The sequence below is a fragment of the Triticum dicoccoides genome, chromosome 7B (assembly GCF_002162155.2).
Source record: "Triticum dicoccoides isolate Atlit2015 ecotype Zavitan chromosome 7B, WEW_v2.0, whole genome shotgun sequence".
NCBI classification, from domain to species: Eukaryota; Viridiplantae; Streptophyta; class Magnoliopsida; order Poales; family Poaceae; genus Triticum; species Triticum dicoccoides.
In genome coordinates, this window is record NC_041393.1 from 90,480,028 (window position 1) to 90,492,719 (window position 12,692).

General features: G+C 42.5%; 2 long non-coding RNA genes across 14 annotated transcripts; both read right to left on the reverse strand.

Moving 5' to 3' along the window:
- Positions 1-4,823: 4,823 nt before the first annotated feature.
- On the reverse strand, positions 4,824-8,740 carry LOC119340086. Of its 8 annotated transcripts, none has more exons than XR_005164364.1 (4): positions 7,956-8,740; positions 7,212-7,304; positions 6,799-7,144; positions 4,824-6,719 (listed from the first exon to the last, which is right to left on the reverse strand). It is a non-coding gene; the product is annotated as an uncharacterized LOC119340086 (long non-coding RNA). The 8 variants fall into 8 exon arrangements; XR_005164360.1 differs by having other exon boundaries at positions 4,824-6,418; positions 6,494-7,144; XR_005164362.1 differs by having other exon boundaries at positions 4,824-6,423; positions 6,494-7,144.
- Positions 8,741-9,286: 546 nt separating this feature from the next.
- Positions 9,287-12,685, reverse strand: LOC119338149. 6 transcript variants are annotated; one of them, XR_005163812.1, is made up of 4 exons: positions 12,542-12,685; positions 10,876-11,957; positions 10,443-10,533; positions 9,287-9,937 (listed from the first exon to the last, which is right to left on the reverse strand). It is a non-coding gene; the product is annotated as an uncharacterized LOC119338149 (long non-coding RNA). The 6 variants fall into 6 exon arrangements; XR_005163813.1 differs by having other exon boundaries at positions 12,491-12,685; XR_005163814.1 differs by having other exon boundaries at positions 10,876-11,740; positions 11,899-12,685.
- Positions 12,686-12,692: the final 7 nt, after the last annotated feature.

Here is a 12,692-nt window from a genome sequence, read left to right on the forward strand (position 1 = left end):
ATTCATAATCAAGTGATTCCAAAAACCCATCAGCATGGAGTTTCTTCATGCGCTTTACACCGATATGAGCCAAACGGCAGTGCCACAAATAAGTTGCACTATCATTATCAACTTTGCATATTTTGGCATCAATATTATGAATATGTGTATTACTACGATAGAGATCCAACAAACTATTTTCATTGGGTGTATGACTCGAAGGCTTTATTCATGTAAACAGAATAACAATTATTCTCTGACTTTAAATGAATAACCGTATTGCAATAAACATGATCAAATCATATTCATGCTCAACGCAAATGCCAAATAACATTTATTTAGGTTTAACAGTAATCCCGAAAGTATAGGGAGTGTGCGATGATGATCATATCAATCTTGGAACCACTTCCAACATACATCGTCACTTCACCCTCAACTAGTCTTTGTTTATTCTATATCTCCTGTTTCGATTTACTAATTTTTTAGCAACCGAACAAGTATCAAATACCCAGGGGCTACTATAAACACTAGTAAGGTACACATCAATAACTTGTATATCAAATATACCCTTGTACACTTTGCCATCCTTCTTATCCACCAAATATTCATGGTATTTTCGCTTCCAGTGACCATTTCCTTTTGCAGTAGAAGCACTCAGTTTCAGGCTTTAGTCTAGCTTTGGGCTTCTTCACGGAAGTGACAACTTTCTTGCCATTCTACTTGAAGTTCCCTTTCTTTCCCTTTGCCTTTTTCTTCAAACTAGTGATCTTGTCAATCATCAACACTTGATGTTCTTTCTTGACTTCTACCTTCATTGATTTCAACATCATGAAGAGCTCGGGAATCGTTTTCGTCATCCCTTGCATACTATAGTTCATCACGAAGTTCGACTAACTTGGTGATGGTGACTAGAAAACTCTGCCAATCACTATCTTATATGGAAGATTAACTCCCACTAGATTCAAGAGATTGTAGTACCCAGACAATCTGAGCACATGCTCACTAGTTGAGCAATTCTCCTCCATCTTTTATCTATAGAACTTGTTGGAGACTTCATATCTCTCAACTCGGGTATTTGCTTGAAATATTAACTTGTACTCCTGGAACATCTCATATGGTCCATGATGTTCAAAACGTCTTTGAAGTCCCGATTCTAAGCCGTTAAGCATGGTGCACTAAACTATCAAGTAGTCATCATATTGAGCTAGCCAAACGTTCATAACGTCTGCATCTGCTCCTGCAATAGGTCTGTTACCTAGCGGTGCATCAAGGACATAATTCTTCTGTGCAGGAATGAGGAGAAACCTCAGATCACGGATCTAATCCGCATCATTGCTACTAATATCTTTAAACATAGTTTTTCTCTAGGAACATATCAAAAATAAACATAGGGAAGCAACAATGCGAGTTATTGATCTACAACATAATTTGCAAAATACTATTAGGACTAAGTTAATGATAAATTAAAGTTCAATTAATGATCTTACTTAAGAACTCCCACTTAGATAGACAATCCTCTAATCATCTAAGTGATCACGTGATCCAAATCAACTAAACCATGTCCGATCATCATGTGAGATGGAGTAGTTTTCAATGGTGAACATCACTATATGATTCATGCTCGACCTTTCGGTCTCAGTGTTCCGAGGCCATATCTGTATGTGCTAGGCTCGTCAAGTTTAACCTGAGTATTCCGCGTGTGCAACTGTTTTGCACCCGTTGTATTTGAATGTAGAGCCTATCACACCCGATCATCACGTGGTGTCTCAGCAGGAAGAACTTTCGCAACGGTGCATACTCAGGGAGAACACTTATACCTTGAAATTTACTGAGAGATCATCTTATAGTGCTACCGTCAATCAAAGAAAAATAAGATGCATAAAGGATAAACATCACATGCAATCAATATAAGTGATATGATATGGCCATCATCATCTTGTGCTTGTGATTTCCATCTCCAAAGCACCGTCATGATCACCATCGTCACCGGCGCGACACCTTGATCTCCATCGTAGCATCATTGTCGTCTCGCCAACTATTGCTTCTACGACTATTGCTACCGCTTAGTAATAAAGTAAAGCAATTACAGGGTGATTGCATTGCATACAATAAAGCGACAACCATATGGCTCCTGCCAGTTCCCGATAACTCGGTTACAAAACATGATCATCTCATACAATAAAATATAACATCATGCCTTGACCATATCACATCACAACATGCCCTGCAAAAACAAGTTAGACGTCCTCTACTTTGTTGTTGCAAGTTTTACGTGGCTGCTACAGGCTGAGCAAGAACCGTTCTTACCTACGCATCAAAACCACAATGATAGTTCGTCAAGTTAGTGCTATTTTAACCTTCTCAAGGACCAGGCGTAGCCACACTCCGTTCAACTAAAGTTGGAGAAACTGACACCCGCCAGCCACCTATGTGCAAAGCATGTCGGTAGAACCAGTCTTGTGTAAGCGTACGCGTAATGTCGGTCCGGGCCGCTTCATCCAACAATACCGCCGAACCAAAGTATGACATGCTGGTAAGAAGTATGACTTGTATCGCCCACAACTCACTTGTGTTCTACTCGTGCATATAACATCTATGCATAAAACTAGGCTGTGATACCACTGTTGGGGAACGCAGTAATTTCAAAAAATGTCCTACACACATGCAAGATCATGGTGATGCATAACAACGATAGGGGAGAGTGTATCTTCATACCCTTAAAGACCGCTAAGTGGAAGCGTTTATCAACGCGGTTGATGTAGTCGTACACCTTCACGATCCAACCCGATCAAGTACCGAACGTACGGCACCTCCGCGTTCAGCACACGTTCAGCTCGATGACGTCCTCGCCTTCTCGATCCAGTAAGACGGGCGAAGTAGTAGATGAGTTCCGGCAGCACGACAGCGTGGTGACGGTGTTGGTGAAGAACAATCTCCGCTGGGCTTCGCGTAAGCACTAAGGAAACTATGACGGAGGATAAACTAGAGGGGACGGGGTTGCCGGCACACGGCTTGGTGTTTCTTGATGTCTCTTTGGTGCTATCCCTGCCCCTCTATTTATATGTTGTGCCTTGGGGTCAAAACTTGGAGTAAAAGCCTCCACAAACTCGGTTTCACCAGAAAGGCAAGAGTCCTTCTTGGACTCCAGGTCCAGACGCCAGGAACCCTGGCGTCTAGACCCAGACGCCAGGGACCTTGGCGTCTGGCCCCTGCACTCCGCAAAACTTCCTTTCACGCTTTCCAAAAACCTTGTGGGCTTTGGCCTTTGGCCCAAATAACGTGTTTTCGTACCCAAACATTTCGGAAAACATCCGGAACCCCTTCCGGTGAATTGCGGAACACTTCCGGAGACCAAACAACATTGTCCCATATATTAAACTTCATGTCCGGACCATTCCGGAGTTCCTCGTCATGTCCGTGATCTCATCCGGGACTTCAAACAACATTTGGTCGCCAACATACATAACTCAGATATTACTATATCGTCAACGAACGTTAAGCATGCGGACCCTACGGGTTCGAGAATTATGTAGACATGACCAAGATATTTCTCTGGTCAATAACCAATAGCTGAACCTGGATGCCCATATTGGCTCCTACATATTCTACTAAGATCTTTATCGGTCGAACCGCATAACAACATACGTTTGTTCCCTTTGTCATCGGTATGTTACTTGCCCGAGATTCGATCGTCGGTATCTTAATACCTAGTTCAATCTCGTTACCGACAAGTCTCTTTACTCGTTATGTAATGCATCATACCGCAACTAACTCATTAGCTACATTTTCTTTCAAGGCTTATAGTGATGTGCATTACCGAGAGGGCCTAGAGATACCTCTCCGACCATCGGAGTGACAAATCCTAATATCGAAATACGCCAACTCAACATGTACCTTTAGAGACACCTGTAGAGCTCCTTTATAATCACCCAGTTACGTTGTGACGTTTGGTAGCACACAAAGTGTTCCTTCGGTAAATGTGAGTTGCATAATCTCATAGTCATAGGAACATGTATAAGTCATGAAGAAAGCAATAGTAACATACTAAACGATCAAGTGCTAAACTAACGGAATGGGTCAAAGTCAATCACATCATTCTCCTAATGATGTGATCCCGTTAATCAAATGACAACTCATGTCTATGGTTAGGGAACACAACCATCTTTGATTCAACGAGCTAGTCAGATAGAGGCATACTAGTGACATTATTTTTGTCTATGTATTCACACATGTACTAAGTTTCCAGTTAATACAATTATAGCATGAATAGTAAACATTTATCATGAAATAAGGAAATAAATAATGACTTTATTATTGCCTCTAGGGCATATTTCCTTCATCACCCGGATACAGTGTGGTGGCGATCGTGTAAGATTGTGGGTGAATAGGTAAGTTTTATCGTGGATGTGTAACGGTATGAGCGGCAAAAGCCGAAAATTCAGATACCAATATTTGAAAGTTTCATTCACAACTTCTTCAGCTGACAAGGACACAGTGAAGATTTTGAATGAGTTTCAAATAGAATTAGCAATAAGTGAATGTTGTAGACGACATAAAAACTCAAGTATATATATATATATATATATATATATATATATATATATGTATATATATATATATATATACTAGGAAACATGCCCGTGCGTTGCAATGGGAGAAAAAAAATCGTATGCCCCTATCCTCCTTGCACATAGATCCACATCACTTACTTGCAAGGATATATGGCCGCAAATGCATATTCAAATTAAGAACGATCAAAATGCATATTATTTATCTTATATATATTTCATACAGGGAAAATTCAACCTTTGAAGAAAATGAGGTGAAAGAGTTAACTTCTGGAATGAACGTCAAAGCCAATTACCTTTTGGGGCAATGTATTATTAAAGTATATCCATACAACTTGCGATGTGATCATGAGAGAACAAAGTTGAATAATGATTTTTTTATCAAGTAAAGAAGGTGAGAACAGTGCTCAAAACTCAAGTGTGAGATTATAGACAACACACAGATTGCCTTATTCCAACTGAAGAATATATGTACCAATGAGATCGATCTCCATGCTACACCAAATTATCAATTCATCAATTGATTGTACATTGCATATCAATTTACTTACCTGAAATTTTAAAAAACCTGACTGGTGATGAACTAACCGATTCACACAAAGAGCTACAATCAGAGGAAGTGGGTAAGAATGGAAATTAATATAAATGGCAAACAACAAGCTAACAAAACAGTACAATACTTATAGAAACTGGTAACGAATTTGGAATTTAATATTTTATTGAACGGAAAAACCCCTCCGCATTATTAGTGATGCCAATCCTAAAATAAGATAACAACTTGAAGAACAGAGAAAACTAATTTATTTGGAGCTCATAGCTCAGAACACAAATTGCAGTTTCCAGCTTAAGAGATAGACACGTGCCAGTTTCCCTCACATGTGTGACCTTCAGAATATTGCATTGCTCTCATTACCAAAACGAGGGCATCAAATATTTAACCTGCAAACCAGAACATGTGACAATATCTATGAAGAGCTGCATCTACTTCATTTCAATGACATATTGATTAGGAGGTAGTAGCATGCAACATATACAAATAAAAGTTTTGCAGTGCGACAAGCGCCACCTCCCCAAAATTCTGGAAAGCTCAATCTTATCGCACCTCCTCTTGGTCTTTCCCCTGAACTCCATCTGAGACAGCTACAAGGCCGCCCGGGCGATCATTACAGCGAATGACACTGACTCAAGTTCACTCGACACCTTCTACTCCACGCTCAACTCGGCGAGACTCGGCCAACTCAAGTTGTTATCAGCAAGCCCTTGTGTGAATCGGTTAGTTCATCACCGGTCAGGTTTCAGTAACACATTTCAGTTTCACAAAATTATAATTCACCAGTCCACTGAACATGTTGCACATTTCAGTTTCACAAAATTGTAAACATATCCTGAATATTTGATGATTTTGTACTAACTATACAGTACGATAGAATTACAAAAAGAAAAGTAAGACACTAACGGACTAACCTTCATGTCCTTGGTTTGTTCACTCTGTTTGCTCTGAATTGCAGATTACGTTTACAGCCACATAGTATCACGTCAAATGTCTCATGAATTAAGATCACAAAACTTCTCTAAAGAAAGAACATCACAAAACTCTCATAAACAATATGAGGTCATGCAGGATGCAACCAACCTTGGGTCGCTCGGGAAATCGAGCAAGATGTGTTATCCCTGGTCATGTTCTTGGCCGGCCTCTGTTGCTCCGCTCTTGCCCAATCACCGGATAACTGAAACCACACAAACCTCTTGGATTCCAACTCTAATCCGCCACCATCGGTCACTATGTGTGGCTCGACATGTGATGGCGCGCGTCCAGCAAATCCCTGCAGCTCGCCGACCCAAATCCCACCGTTGCCGCCACAATGTCCTAGCTGCACTATAGTCCAAGAAATTAGAATCTCGCACCATATGTAATCAAGAGCAGAGATACGGAAGAATTCAAATACTTGGAACTGACGAACGACGACAATCCTGATTCGAGACTTGGGCTTAGCGGCTTGCTTCGAAATGTCTATAAAAGAGCAACCTCTATAAATGTCTATAGAAGAGCAACCTCAGTATAAACGTCTATGAAAGAGTTCAAATACAGAAGTTCATATAATACTACGAAAGAGTTTCAATAGAGGTTCTGAACTTCAATGTCTTAAAATTATTACTTCTTGATACAACTACCTGAAATTAACAATAAGCGGGTTACAATATGAAATTCCCAACAGAAAAGATTAAGTGGTCATGCACACACACAACTCACTTCAACAATTTTCGACCAGCTAGTTAACATGTGAAGCTGGGCTGCCTGTTCTTCAAGATATTTATTATATCTCCAGGCCCATTTCAGCATATGATGGAACGATCCTTTTAGCTCTCCTTTCTCAGACTCGCTCAATTGTGTGCGCAGTTCTTGAGACATCTGAACATCAAGAGAAGCAACTTGAAGAACATAATAATCTCAAACCCAATATGAACAAGACTGAACAAGCAACCTAGATAAGCTTTTGATGGAACACATCAAGATCAATCAGTCGATCACCTCTCTCCGAAAAATAATATACACTACCAAATTCAGATGTTGCAGAATTCCGTAGGATCTCTTCAATCTAAGAATCAAAAAACTGATGAGATACGAAAAAACAAAATAATAATTTCACGGGTTCAAATGCACACCTTCGATTCAACTCTCAGATTGGAAAGCAGCTGAGGGTATTACATTGAAGTGTATGGACATCTGAACTGTACAACTTCAAGCAATTCCAAAACCTACATGAAACAAATAGCAAATAAGATTTTCCAGCGGACAAATTGTCAAGACATCTTTCTCTCACTGTTAATGAATAAAAAGTTTAGCAAGTCTGGATACTTCTAAAGTTTTGTGGTGTCTTGAATGGTGAACCATTCAGGACTGCTCCATGTGCAGGTATGAGTTTTATTAAGTTCGGTGAAGCATTTGCGCTTCAAGCCACATCTGAATCCGTCCTTCGCTGTTCAGTGGCTAGGCCATCAATAATCCCAAATCCACTGCCAAGTCTAAAAGGCAATGTGTCTGATGAATCCAACAACTGGCAGCGGCAAAAACCGTTTAGAAATTAAACAAGAGCGCCACCGACATAAAGATAAATATAAGAGGAAAAGGCTTTTATCTCTACCCTTATCAGGCAGCTAATATTCAGATGCAATTAAACAAGGCAATCCTAGGAACACTTAGGTTAGAAAAGCAAGTCAGGAGCACAATTAATTATCTCTACTCTCATATGTAAGCAATGATAGCAGACAAAAACTATGCTCTTTAATTGCGAAGCAGAATGTTGCCCATCTGGAATCAGTGAGTGATGCGCCATAGAGAGGGCACTTCTAGTTCTAGTGCTTCAGGGGTTGGGTTTTCAGCGTCTGCAGCACCATTAGGAAAATCACCTGCATCGGCCCCGGAGAAGAACCCACCGCGGCCGTGGCGCCCGGAGAACACCTTGCGGTTCTTGGCCACGACGTCGCACGCCGCCTCCGCCGGCATCCGGCGCGCGAACAACGCAGCCGCCAGGAACCATCCGGCGCCGGACCCTGCTTGAAATAGTCCACTACGCGGGCCTCGGGGTTCCCGGACAGCTCCCGCAGTCCGCGCTCGAGCCTTACCAGCACGGCCGCGGCGAGCGCGCCCCGCAGAGCATGCCCCTGCCGGCTCCAGCGCCTGCGCGCCAAACAGGAAGTTGGACTCGAGGATGGAGAAGATCTGCTCAACGGCCCGACGCCGTGCTGCCCCACAAGCCCCGGCGAGGCGGCTTTCATCCCCGCCGCATCGTGGTGGAACGCCCGGCTCAGCCCGCCCACACGCCGCGGCGGCTCACCCTTGGGCGCCCTGTCCGTGCGTGAGCCGGCCTCGACGCCACCGGCAACGGCCCGACGCCGTGCTGACGCGCCCGAGCCCAGGCGAGGAAGCCTCCATACCCTGCCGCATCGTGGTCGCATCGCCGTAGTTGTCACCACCACCACGGACGTCGTCGCGCAGCCGCAGCCTCCGAGTTCACCAGCCGCCGGTGCCCCCGTCCTCCCTGCGACCGGCGCCGCCACCCTCTACCTCGCGGACAACGACGACAGCGCCACTATCGACCGTCTCGGGCCGCCCCTCGCCTCGCTCACGTGGACCGCAGACAACCCCTGCTGCGACGCCTCGTTCTATTCTTGGGCTTGGACGACGCGTACGCCCGGTGGTGGAGAACGGGAATGGATAAGCTGCCGGTGGAGGATAGGAGGTTTAATGTAAAAATGAAACGTTTTCTGAACTTAAAATAAGACTGCGGGTTGATTTCATGTAAACTTATGGGCTTGTTTGCAAAACGGCCACGATGACGGACGACCAAAAGCATTAGCTGCTTTATTAGTAATAGGGAAAGACTAGCACATATGCCCGTGCGTTGCAACGAGAGAAAAAAAAATACTGATCAGTTAGAATTGTATGTAGAAAACTTAAATGAAATTATTTTAGCAGTCATCTTGATTATTTGATTTTGGGCTAAACATGGCTGTCCAAGCATCTTCATACCAAATAATCAATGCTATTTCTATTGGGCATCACAGAATACATGGGCTGTGACAATTTTAAATTGTACAATGTTTTCTGCTGATCATATAAATCATGGATCAAGTTGGAGGCTTGCAAGTGATGATAACTTGCAAAACTCTTCTGGGTGACTCCTCTTCTAGTTGGGAATCTTGTTGCAATCATGTATCCGACCACAACACATACGCTGTAAAATAAAGAAAACCATGTTCATCCATCCTATTGCAGAGTGAACAACAGCATTCTGCAACTCGGCAAGAAGACCGAGGCGTTACAACTCTCTCTGCCGAAACATTACATAGAGACTGATTATGAACACAAGCAACACTACCGTCATATGAAGAATCACTCACAGCGAAAATGGAGCTGACATATTTGTCCTCAAGCCAGCTTCCCACAAAGCAAATACAGGATGTAGTGCAAAATACAATGTTCCGTCGCGGCTCTCGGTTCCTCAATTACAGTATCTCAGGGAAAAATAAGGTTCCTACACATTTTGTAGTGATAAAAGAATTGTTGGGAGAGTAATAGTACCATTTGTTGAAATTCTCCCTGCAAGGAGAGCAGAGTCTGGCTCCTAAGATCGACTAAGTACCCTTCTCCGTAATGGAACATGCAGTAGCTGAAAGAACCACCTCAAGATGATTGGTCTCCTTGCAGACCATGCTTCTCCTCGAGCTGGATGCTTCATCTGATTGTTCAATCCATTTTCCTTGATGCTTCATCTGATTGTTCCCTATTTGTTTCTTCCCTTCCTTATTTCCCTGTTAAAGGAACTCAATTCTTAAACTTATTTCTCGCTGTTGGCTTATTGATGATTCCGAAGACTGCTTGTTGACACCTAGGAAATTCAAAGGCATAAGGAAATTAAGAGGATTGGGTGTAAAGGGGCGAGGTGGGACTATTTAATAGAAGGAACAACCATCTTTTCCACAAAAAACACTGGGCTAGCTTAGTTGGTTGTGGCAATAGGTATGCGACACGGAGATGGCTTCGTGGGGCGGGTGTTTTTGCCCAAGAAAATTGAGCGAGGGAGGGTAGGTGAACAGATCAAAAATACCATCAAGTCAAGTTGGTCTTTGCTGCAGCTAGTTGCACCAAGAGTTGCTCTATTACATGTACTGATGCGCGGTAAAAGGATTTAGATTCTCTAATGTTATTGTCTAAAACCAACAAGGAATAATAAAAATAATATTTGATCAAGGATGATGCAGCTCCTTCAGCAAATTTTCGTGAAGTTCTGCTACCTGGTATAACATGTTTACTATTTGTATTATCACAGCTAACCACTAATGCGCACCTTCAACCAAATAACTACAGAGATGTACAGTGGAACCATTTAGTACCTGTGACCACGGCGACGATCTTTTTTTGCTGGAACTGTTCTTTTTTTTTGCTGGGGCCGGCCAACTTTTTTGCTGGAAACATAAATTTGTTCTGTTGGCAAAAAATATAAATAGAGCATTAACTAACAGCAAGGCTATTGGATTTTGAAACCACAATAGTGAAATAAATAGGTAGAAATTCAGAAGAACTACTGCTATTTAGAACTGTAGTTGTTTAAGTCTGATATTAAAAAGACCAGTGTCTAAGAGTCAAACTACCTAACTGTGGTATTAAGCACGACAATCAAATGTTAAAAAGATCAGCTTTGTGGTACGTCGTAACTAAACATTTTCTGAAATCTGCATCCACGGGGAGATAAAAGTCGCTAGCTAGCACAACACATAATCTTTTTGACATCTAAAGGACCAGCAGAGTAGCACATCACTGTTATACCTTAATAGTAACTGTTAAGAGAAGGAACAAATCTCGCTGGGAGACACCAGATACCATCACAACTTTGAACCTGCCACAAGGGATATCTCCCACGACGTGCCTCTTAAGACCAAATTCAGCAATCAACACCTCGTCAATTTGCTCTACGAAGTTCAGGCAACCATCATTAGGCACAAAGTCAGCAATCTTCTCCCGTTCTTCATCAGGTGGTGGACACAAGCACACTTAAGGATGACCGAGCTAGGTTGCTTGGCCTCAATAGTGGATACCACACCCGGGTAGCGTGTTGGTCAAGTACTTGCAGATGCTATTGCCGTCGCTCGCGCTCGAACATAGGGTCCGTGGGATTCCCGGTGGTATGTGTGCGTGACCTCGTCGGAATGGGGGTGCAGCAAAAAAAACTGATTCCAATCCACACCTCTTTTAGATAATAGCACAAAAGATGGGAGAAGTTACAACATAAGTACATGATGAAGGTTGATTTATTATCTCAAAAAGATAATATGGTTGGTCCATAGAGATTTAGCTATCCTTAAACATAGGCTTAAAAACTGCATTAAATTTTTATGCAGCGATGACAGATGAATAGGGGGCACATGGGATACTGACCTGATACTTCAGAGAAGAATGGTCAACAGTTAGCATTAGAGGATGTCAATTCTTGTTGCGCTTCATTCAGAGATATGTGCCTCGCATCATGTCATACATAACCAGAGGTCCTTTTTCTGTCTAACCAATCTTCCATCATGACAGAGATATGCCAATGACAGTTTTCCGATACCTGACTTTTAGACGTAATGGAGGCACAATTACAATATCTATTCTTCATATAAAAAACAGAGGCTTGATGATCCTTATTGAAGATCTGAAAACAACTGAAGATATTGTTTGTACAGAAATCAACAATTATATGTCCAATTAGTTGTTGCCAGCAACCAATTGGTGAATCAAATAACAACGATTTGGAGCCTGAATTAAAGGAATTGGTTCAGTTAAATCTTGAGTCGATGCCTAGGTTGTTACCTGACGAAAACATCATGCTGCCCCTGCCACCGGCCCAACAACTTGAACCCCGTCCTTCTCTGCATCAGGACAAGCCATAACGCCAGTCAAAGATCTAGCTTGTGAACTCTGCCACCATGCGCTCGCTGTATGGCGCCACCATGCATGTGAATTTCAGCAATTTTGTTTTGAGTAGAACAGATCACTCTTCTTATTTTGCAATTCCTTTTTATAAGCTGTATATAAGAGCAACCATACTGTGCTTTTCTATTTAAAAATTGAAAAAAAGTCATCTCTTATAGGCATAACAAAAAAAAAGTGGAGGGCACTGTGAACATCAAATTTGTATATTAGCACATCTCACGGGAAATATTTTGCTAATTCATGAATTAATACACATGCATTAGCCATCACATTAGCAAGTCTATAGATACATGCCACTCTGTAGCTGAGAATCAATTAGAGATTGAAAGCGAGATCTGTTTTCGGTGGCCGCTGTGCATCAATTGAGGAACTTTTTGTGGCTGCTCTCCATCGAATAGCAATTGAATCTCAATACCAATTAGAGAAGGGAGAGGTCGCAATGCTTATTAGAGAAGGGAGAGGAACTTACAGTAGCTACTCTGCATCAAATGTGCCGATGCAACACATGTTGTTTCCTTACCTAGGGACTTGTCCCTTCGGCCGGCGTCCAACGGCAGCAGTAGCACCACCGGGGCTCCAATCCAGCCCCGCAGGATCCCGCCACCTCTTCCTTCGCTTATTCCTCCCGGCTCTCTCTCTGGCCGCACGCAGTGCAGCCGCCGTGCACCTCG